This window comes from Bombus affinis, unplaced genomic scaffold, assembly GCF_024516045.1.
Source record: "Bombus affinis isolate iyBomAffi1 unplaced genomic scaffold, iyBomAffi1.2 ctg00000214.1, whole genome shotgun sequence".
In the NCBI taxonomy this organism is placed as follows: Eukaryota; Metazoa; Arthropoda; class Insecta; order Hymenoptera; family Apidae; genus Bombus; species Bombus affinis.
The window spans coordinates 74,137-83,402 of NW_026108918.1; the positions used below are offsets into that span (position 1 = coordinate 74,137).

The 9,266-nt window shown below is 33.5% G+C and overlaps 1 long non-coding RNA gene across 5 annotated transcripts; it reads right to left on the minus strand.

Moving 5' to 3' along the window:
* Positions 1-766: 766 nt before the first annotated feature.
* On the minus strand, positions 767-8,971 carry LOC126927780 (uncharacterized). Of its 5 annotated transcripts, none has more exons than XR_007715879.1 (4): positions 8,478-8,971; positions 4,451-6,062; positions 2,573-2,618; positions 767-1,007 (listed from the first exon to the last, which is right to left on the minus strand). It is a non-coding gene; the product is annotated as an uncharacterized LOC126927780 (long non-coding RNA). The 5 variants fall into 5 exon arrangements; XR_007715878.1 differs by having other exon boundaries at positions 2,573-2,641; XR_007715881.1 differs by having other exon boundaries at positions 767-1,028; positions 2,573-2,641.
* Positions 8,972-9,266: the final 295 nt, after the last annotated feature.

The following is a 9,266-nucleotide window of genomic DNA, read 5'->3' on the forward strand; positions in this document are numbered from 1 at the left end:
ACTATTAACAGCTATAAAATAAGAAGCGAAGATACGTTGAAACTCGACTTCTAGATTCGCGAGACTTTGCAGAGCTTCGAAACTCTCGTGTTTCAAACCTAATAAAAAGTTGTAGAGGGAGAATTACATTGCGAGATCAGTTAAGGAAAATCGTATCGTTGTAATAGGATTATTTCAGCGAGGGAAATTCCGTGTTGCGAGTAACGCGTTGCAAAGCCATGAGCTTTTTTTCGGGTTAATATACATAATCGCCTTATCGAACTTTCCATCTAAACCGTTGCGCTCACACGTGAATTTTGCATTTCAATCTTCTTACTTGCAGTCCAGTCCAGTTTAGTGCGACTAAGCTAAATGTTTCAGCCCTTCCAAGTAGAATATGTTTTATAGAGAGACGTACAACTCTATGAAGGAGAGATCAATAAATTGGGTTATCTTTAAATCACTGACAATTATTTCATCGACACGATTTCACCGACAGCGAATTCATCGGCAATGTCTATCAAAGTTTATTTACCGATACACCGAGTGAAATCATCCACAATCATTTCACCAATATGCTTGCCACTACATGTTATCGTTGATTATATGTCTTTATTTACACATTCGTTTACGCGCATAACGAGATAAACGAAGAAACGAAAATGATATGTTGTCATGATGTATTGTTAAATTACTAATTAACACGAGTTATATATCTACCTACATGAAAGCTTCTAAATATCAAATATAATTCATGAAAGCACACAAGCTATTTTGCTATACACAAATAGAATTATAAGGAAATGTTACGTGCTAATGATTTAACGAAATCTATTCCTCTGTACATTCGACATTTCTGTATTATTACTTGTGTACTTTCTGCTCTTGTTTACGTCATGGGAAGTAAAAATACGTTAAGCGAATCAGCTAATCTATTTGAGCGATTCAATGGCTCGGTCTTCTCTTATTCGACTACCAAGTAGAAGATAAGTTCTTGGTTATATAACATTTTATAACATCCAAATTAACTTTTTTTTCATTTTCTTTTTCTTTTTCTTTTTTTTCCTTTCTCTTTTTCTTTTTTTTCCTTTTTCTTTTTTTTCCCATTTTCTTTTTCTTTTTTTATCCTTTCTCTTTTTCTTTTTCTTTCCTTTTTCTTTTTCTTTTTTTTTTTACGTGGGGAAAATTCGCTCGGACACGAAGCCACTTCTTAAGTGGCGTTGTAGTGAACATCCAAATTAACTGTTTTTTTTTCTTTTTCTTTTTTTTCCTTTCTCTTTTTCTTTTTTTTTACGTGGAGGAAATCCGCATGGACACCAAGCCACTTTTGGGAGGGGGGGGGAGTGGCGTTGTAGTGAACATCCAAATCAACTGGGGCACTAATTAACTGAAGCTTCTAGTCAAACCAGGTATCAGTCTTTGTACGCAAAGGCATTCATTACAATCGTTTAAAGTTTGAAGATACACCGTTACAAATTCGTGATATGAGAGAAAGCGATTCAGAACTCGGATTCATTTGTTGGAACGACGCCGTGGGCAAAAGTACATAATGGAAAACTTTTTTCCAAGACCAATTGATATTCCTGGAACTCGATAATTCACTAGGTGATTGCTTTAACCGTGCAGAATACATGCATAAATAATTAATCGCTATTAATATTCCATCGACTTTTGAAAATCCCTGATGTGACCTATTTCACGAGATGAGAATACGTGTAAAGTAAGGTTATTGCTTGATTATCTTTAGCCGAATAAATCGAGTGATTGAAATTATAATGCGGAAGAAAGTCAAAACTATGTATATTATTTTTTTCAATTTTTATGTATCATTTGGCGGAAGGAAATTTGGTAAGTGAGGTTCACCTTCTTTAATGTCAATGATTTTGAGATATGTTATTAAGCTCCAAATTCTAAGCAATCTTCTATATATGTACATATAATTGTGTATTATATATATATAACACACGTATAATAGCCAAAGTTCAACTCCCAAGTATACGCAAAGCTTTTATTTTCAATTTATGCGATACCACTATGTTTCATGAATTTATTTGTTAACGGTATTGTAACAAATAACAAGCAGAGGACGAACTATCCGTGAACTGTTTTGCCAACGAGTACGCTTAAAATATTTTCTGTTTGAGAAAACACGATCTAAGGGGGGGGGGGCAAAGCTTGTTAATCTGGAAAGAATACAAGCATCAATTTCAAGCGCTTATAGGGAATCAAGCGGGCTTGTTAAGGTCGTAAGTTGGACAATTATCCCGTGTTAGGTTCAGTCAGCTTAGTCCTACACAAAATTGATCCAATCATGTGAAAACAAATGTATTCTGATTTTTGTCGCAGATATTTCTGGTCTACGCACTCCAGTGCCCGCACAACTGATATTGAAACGCCTGATTTTCCCATATTCTACAGCGACAACATTACCTGATTTTTTACAACCATGAAGAACTCGAAAATACTTGCAATCCTCATCTGTTTGCAAATTATTTTCGTCACTTTCGTCCCGTCAGGGGCTGGTAAGTTGATACTGATTAATTATACCATCGAAATTCTATATAATGGCTACAAAAAATATTTGCATCATTACCCTCATTTCTTTTTTTTCCCTTTTTCTTTTTCTTTTTTTCCTTTCTCTTTTTCTTTTTTTTTCCTTTTTCTTTTTCTTTTTTTTTTACGTGGGGAAAATTCGCTCGGACACGAAGACACTTCATTAGTGACGTGGTAGTGAACATCCAAATTAATTATTTTTTTTCTTTTTCTTTTTTTATCCTTTCTCTTTTTCTTTTTTTTTCTTTTTCTTTTTCTTTTTTCTTTTTTACGTGGGGAAAATTCGCTCGGACACGAAGCCACTTCTTAAGTGGCGTGGTAGTGAACATCCAAATTAACTGTTTTTTTTCTTTTTCTTTTTTTTCCTTTCTCTTTTTCTATTTTTTTTCCTTTTTCTTTTTCTTCTTTTCCTATCTCTTTTTCTTTTTTTTTCCTTTTCTTTTTCTTGTTTTTTTTACGTGGGGGAAATCCGCTCGGACACGAAGCCACTTCTTAAGTGGCGTGGTAGTGAACATCCAAATTAACTGTTTTTTTTCTTTTTCTTTTTTTTCCTTTCTCTTTTTCTATTTTTTTTTCCTTTTTCTTTTTCTTTTTTTTTCCTTTTTCTTTTTCTTTTTTTTTTACGTGGGGGAAATCCGCTCGGACACGAAGCCACTTCATAAGTGGCGTGGTAGTGAACATCCAAATTAACTGGGGCACTAATTAGCTGAAGCTTCTAGTCAAACCAGGTATCAGTCTTTGTACGCAAAGGCATTCATTACAATCGTTTAAAGTTTGAAGAAACACCGTTACAAATTCGTGATATGAGAGAAAGCGATTCAGAACTCGGATTCATTTGTTGGAACGACGCCGTGGGCAAAAGTACATAATGGAAAACTTTTTTCCAAGACTAATTGATATTCCTGGAACTCGATAATTCACTAGGTGATTGCTTTAACCGTGCAGAATACATGCATAAATAATTAATCGCTATTAATATTCCATCGACTTTTGAAAATCCCTGATGTGACCTATTTCACGTGATGAGAATACGTGTAAAGTAAGGTTATTGCTTGATTATCTTTAGTCGAATAAATCGAGTGATTCAAATTATAATGCGGAAGAAAGTCAAAACTATGTATATTATTTTTTTCAATTTTTATGTATCATTTGGCGGAAGGAAATTTGGTAAGTAAGGTTCACCTTCTTTAAAGTCAATGATTTTGAGATATGTTATTAAGCTCCAAATTCTAAGCAATCTTCTATATATGTACATATAATTGTGTATTATATATATATAACACACGTATAATAGCCAAAGTTCAACTCCCAAGTATACGCAAAGCTTTTATTTTCAATTTATGCGATACCACTATGTTTCATGAATTTATTTGTTAACGGTATTGTAACAAATAACAAGCAGAGGACGAACTATCCGTGAACTGTTTTGCCAACGAGTACGCTTAAAATATTTTCTGTTTGAGAAAACACGATCTAAGGGGGGGGGGGCAAAGCTTGATAATCTCGAAAGAATACAAGCATCAATTTCAAGCGCTTATAGGGAATCAAGCGGGCTTGTTAAGGTCGTAAGTTGGACAATTATCCCGTGTTAGGTTCAGTCAGCTTAGTCCTACACAAAATTGATCCAATCATGTGAAAACAAATGCATTCTGATTTTTGTCGCAGATATTTCTGGTCTACGCACTCCAGTGCCCACACAACAGTTATTTAAACAGCTGATTTTCCCCTATTCTAGAGCGACAACATCCCCTGATCTTTTACAACCATGAAGAACTCGTACTCGAAAATACTTGCAATGCTCATCTGCTTGCAGGTTATTTTTGTCACTTTCTTCCCGTCAGGGGCTGGTAAGTTGATACTGATTAATTATACCATCGAAATTCTATATAATGGCTACAAAAAATATTTGCATCATTACCCTCATTTCTTTTTTTTCCCTTTTTCTTTTTCTTTTTTTTCCTTTCTCTTTTTCTTTTTTTTCCTTTTTCTTTTTCTTTTTTTTTTACGTGGGGAAAATTCGCTCGGACACGAAGACACTTCATTAGTGGCGTGGTAGTGAACATCCAAATTAATTATTTTTTTTCTTTTTCTTTTTTTATCCTTTCTCTTTTTCTTTTTTTTCTTTTTCTTTTTCTTTTTTCTTTTTTACGTGGGGAAAATTCGCTCGGACACGAAGCCACTTCTTAAGTGGCGTGGTAGTGAACATCCAAATTAACTGTTTTTTTTTCTTTTTCTTTTTTTCCTTTCTCTTTTTCTATTTTTTTTCCTTTTTCTTTTTCTTCTTTTCCTATCTCTTTTTCTTTTTTTTTCCTTTTTCTTTTTCTTTTTTTTTTACGTGGAGGAAATCCGCTCGGACACGAAGCCACTTCATAAGTGGCGTGGTAGTGAACATCCAAATTAACTGGGGCACTAATTAGCTGAAGCTTCTAGTCAAACCAGGTATCAGTCTTTGTACGCAAAGGCATTCATTACAATCGTTTAAAGTTTGAAGAAGCACCGTTACAAATTCGTGATATAAGAGAAAGCGATTCAAAACTCGGACTCATTTGTTGGAACGACGCCGTGGGCAAATGTACATAATGGAAAACTTTCTTCCAAGACCAATTGATAGCGCTGACGTAATTAAAATGTGACGATATTGCCAGCGACGTTTCTCCAAATAGACGACTAACTTATTTACGAATCGCCGTTACACGATTGTCGCTGGTAATACGGTTAGTAATCACTTTATTGAATTTTCGCTTTATTACGTGTAATAGATTCTTCTTTTTAAGTTTTAAATTACATTGGTAATTTTCTATAATTTATTACTCGAATATGGTAATTTTTTCTTAAAAAGTTTGCTTTTTCTACAATTATTTTACTACAAAACCCATCAAAAACATGATGTATGTATATATACCCTCAAATATTATCGGTTTATTCTCAAGCTATAGTTCAATTTCGGAAATTGCCAATTAAAATCATAAAAAAAAAACACAGAAAGTTCGTTAAAATATGCGATTTTCCAATCAAGATATAGAATTTATTCGAGTAATATAGATTACAGTAGCGATGGTGGCGGCAACGATGAATGGACTGATTCTTCGTGCGAAAATAAATTGGTAGCGGAGAACGATGCATTGTTTCAGGGAATATCGATTTTCAAGCATGGTTTTGAAGTACGTGTGCGCGTGACTAGGTTTGTTAATTAATGCCGCTCCCAGGTTTTCAATATATAAATGTGACACCTACGTATCTTTAAGCTTAAAACAATTGGACTAACAATTTCATTAAATTTAAATCAATATTTATCTTTTTAAACGCAACAATATTTTTAATGACAACTTCACGTGTAAATCAAGTGCATACATATTCGATCGTTCTTGAAAACCTGATTCTCTGCGAAGAGAAAAATCCTTTGAGGTGGCCGTGTTGTGAGTTATAGTTGTGGTAGATAGTAGGCCTGTTCCGCTGTAAGTGTCACTGGGGGCTGTAGATGTCGCTGCCGGGGTACTGCTGATTTTTCGGCTTGTCGAGTGCCGCCACACCTTGAATAAAGATTTGATCTACGTTTTATACGCTACGTTTTACATCCACCTCTTTTCAGATATACCTCTCTATTTAAAATCATAGATCGTCACAATCTATAGGTATTTCCTTGAAAAGGTTAAAGTCGTTCTGTATAAAAGCCAATTCAAAGGGGAAGGAAATTCTGCGAAAAATTCTTTCAGATTACCCTATGTTTTTTATCGTTATATTACTTCTAAATTTTAAAGGACCAAATCACATGGCTGAAATTTTTAAAGTCTTTCTATATCTTCGAGGAAGTAAGATAAGGTTGATAGATAGTCGTTGTTGGTACTTAACCGAGTATGGTCATATAGTCGATTAAATGAAATTTCTATTCTTTCAGATATATATCGTCAAATATATATTATATATCAATGTTAATTGTTATCTGTGTTGGCGTAGTGAATAAACACATTGATGTTCGGTGTTTCAATTATCAGAATTATAATCGATGTTAAATGTATAGAGTGTCAAAAAATTATTTGTTATAGCTGTGGAAGATGGAGATCTGTTAGAGAAAATGGATCATGAAATTGATCTTGAGTATAATTTTCAGATAAAATTTTTTATTGCATCATAAAGTACTCATCACGAGAAACGAAAGTTTCAGAAAACCCCTGGATCGTAAATGATTCGTTCTTTTGAAAAAAGCTGTTTAAAATTTCTTATACTAATCCCTATACTAATTGTGTATACTAATTGTATTTAGTATATTATGTTATAAATAATGGTTAATATAAGTATCAAAACAAATAGACAACAATTAATTAGATAACATCGTAATAACATAATATAATATAATGGGCGTAATCATATACAGTAAAACTTAGAAAATGTGCTCTGGATGAATTCGGTGATAATTATCCTTTGTTCCGTGGTATGTATAGGCAAAAACGAATGGTAGATCGCAGCATAATAGTTTCCAACCATCCACAATTGTTCTAATTCCTCACTCGACGTCTTTCATGTTCATTCATGTAGGAAAAAGTATGTTATCGTTTAATAATAAGCTTTTAAGCGTTTAATAACATCTCGTCGAGTAGAAATTCCACACGAAGCAGTGAAAAAAATAATATTTGAAGAAGATCTATGTTCTCAGCTTCGTCGTGTGCAAGAACTTTGTAGGATAGATTGTATCATGCGATGAAAATTTTATACTTGTAAGTTAAGAAAATTGGAACGAAAATTCACGTTGTCTCAAAGATATCTTGTTTTTGGATAGAAATAGTTACTTTACTAACAACATTCTCAATATTAAGGATATCAACATCTTAGATTTAATTAAAGCCGCTGGAATACGCCAGATATTTCATATCTGACTTAAACATGTACTGCGACGAGCGAAAAAAGTAAACACATAAATATAAAAAACTAATTTTTCAAGTGATCGGTAAAGATTAGGTAACAGTAACTACAAGTTATTATTAACGAAATGTAATAGTTAATTTTCATTAACATTAATAATGTACAAAACATTTTACAAAAATGGACATCTCAAACCACGTTTACAGTTTTACACATTAATTATACTCGTCGAATCAAGGTTTCAACATAGTATTTCGTCCACTAGTACTACTTCACGTTTATTATATCCAATAGAATTAACTACTATTTAGGTAAATTATTTTGTGGAATGGTCAAATAATGCTCTTTTCTCATTATACCTTCGACATTCGCTTTCTACATAAAATCAACGGGCTGTGTTTACACTTTTGCTTGTCACTGCATATCAAGGAAGATTGAAATATAAAGTAATTCGCACAAAAAAGTAGATATTAGTATTGATGTTATTGTATTCCATATTTGACCTTAAAATATGAATAAAATCAGTCTAAGTATTAATGAAATTGCAAACATTTTTTCTAAAAGAACGGAACTTTCCTTTCTAATGAGCACTATATGATGCAATAGAAAAACAATTTGACACTGAAAATTGTGGTCAAGATCAATTTTGCGCTACACTTATTTAACCAATTTTCATCAAATCGAAGGTGTAGAATGGCTTGAAAAAAAAACCGCGATAAATACTTTTTTGACACTTTGTACAAAGGTGTATATCAATGTGTATATCGATACACATACTCTGTATGTGCATATCCGTGGAACATATATCCGTTTTTCGAAGCAAAATGTCATCTACCTGTTCAAAAGAGCAAAGCAAAAACTCTACATAGAGGGTTTGTTACTGTTCACACTCTGTATTTCCGTGCGTAAAGTATCCAACCAGATATCCAGGAACAGCTTTCAGGGAACGAGATTGAATATTTGATCGAATATATTTAATATGGCAATGTTACGTATAACAATATACGTATGGAATTTTAAAAGTCACGAGGGTTGCAGCGGACTCAATTTTAATGTACATTAAACATTTTGCTCATTGATGACCTTACCTTAATTTTTTTCTCCTTCCTCACTTTCTTCTCCTATGCGAGTGACACAGCAAGATTGATAGTAACAAGCGATTTCATTAAAACACAATCTCCTTTTCCATTTGATGAACACGATACGAGACGAGGGAATGATTTAGGAACACGACTTTCGAGCGGTTTCAACAACTATTAAGTTTCATTTATAGCAACGAACACTGCCAAAGACGTAATCAATAAGATTCGCGTAGGTGCCGTAGATGACGTAGATGAAAAAACGTAGATCAAACGTAAATGACGAAATTATACATTAATTTATTTTAACGCGTTAAAATTACGCTAATGACAGTTGCTCCATTCTATTTGTTCACATATTTGAGCCCTATATGGAACAAAGTGAACGGAGCATCTGCAAGCGTGTTAACCGGACAACGACGAATTTTCACATCTACTCCACGAAGCTTCACATATATCAATGACCACTGCCGTAGTCATGGTCAAGCGTAGATCGCGAAGTTATGTATTGATTCACTTTAACACGTTAAGATTACGCTAGTGAGACTTGCGCAGTACTATTTGTTCATATATTTAAGCCCTATATGCAACAAAGTGAACGTAGCATCAGCAAGCGTGTTAATTGGACAACCACGAATTTTCACATATATTGCACGAAGATTCGTATATAACAATGATCACTGCCATAATCATGGTCAAACGTAGATGACGAGATTATGCATTAATTCACTTTAAAAATTACGCTAGTGACAGTTGCGCCGTTCTATTTGTTCATATATTTAAGCCCTATATGCAACA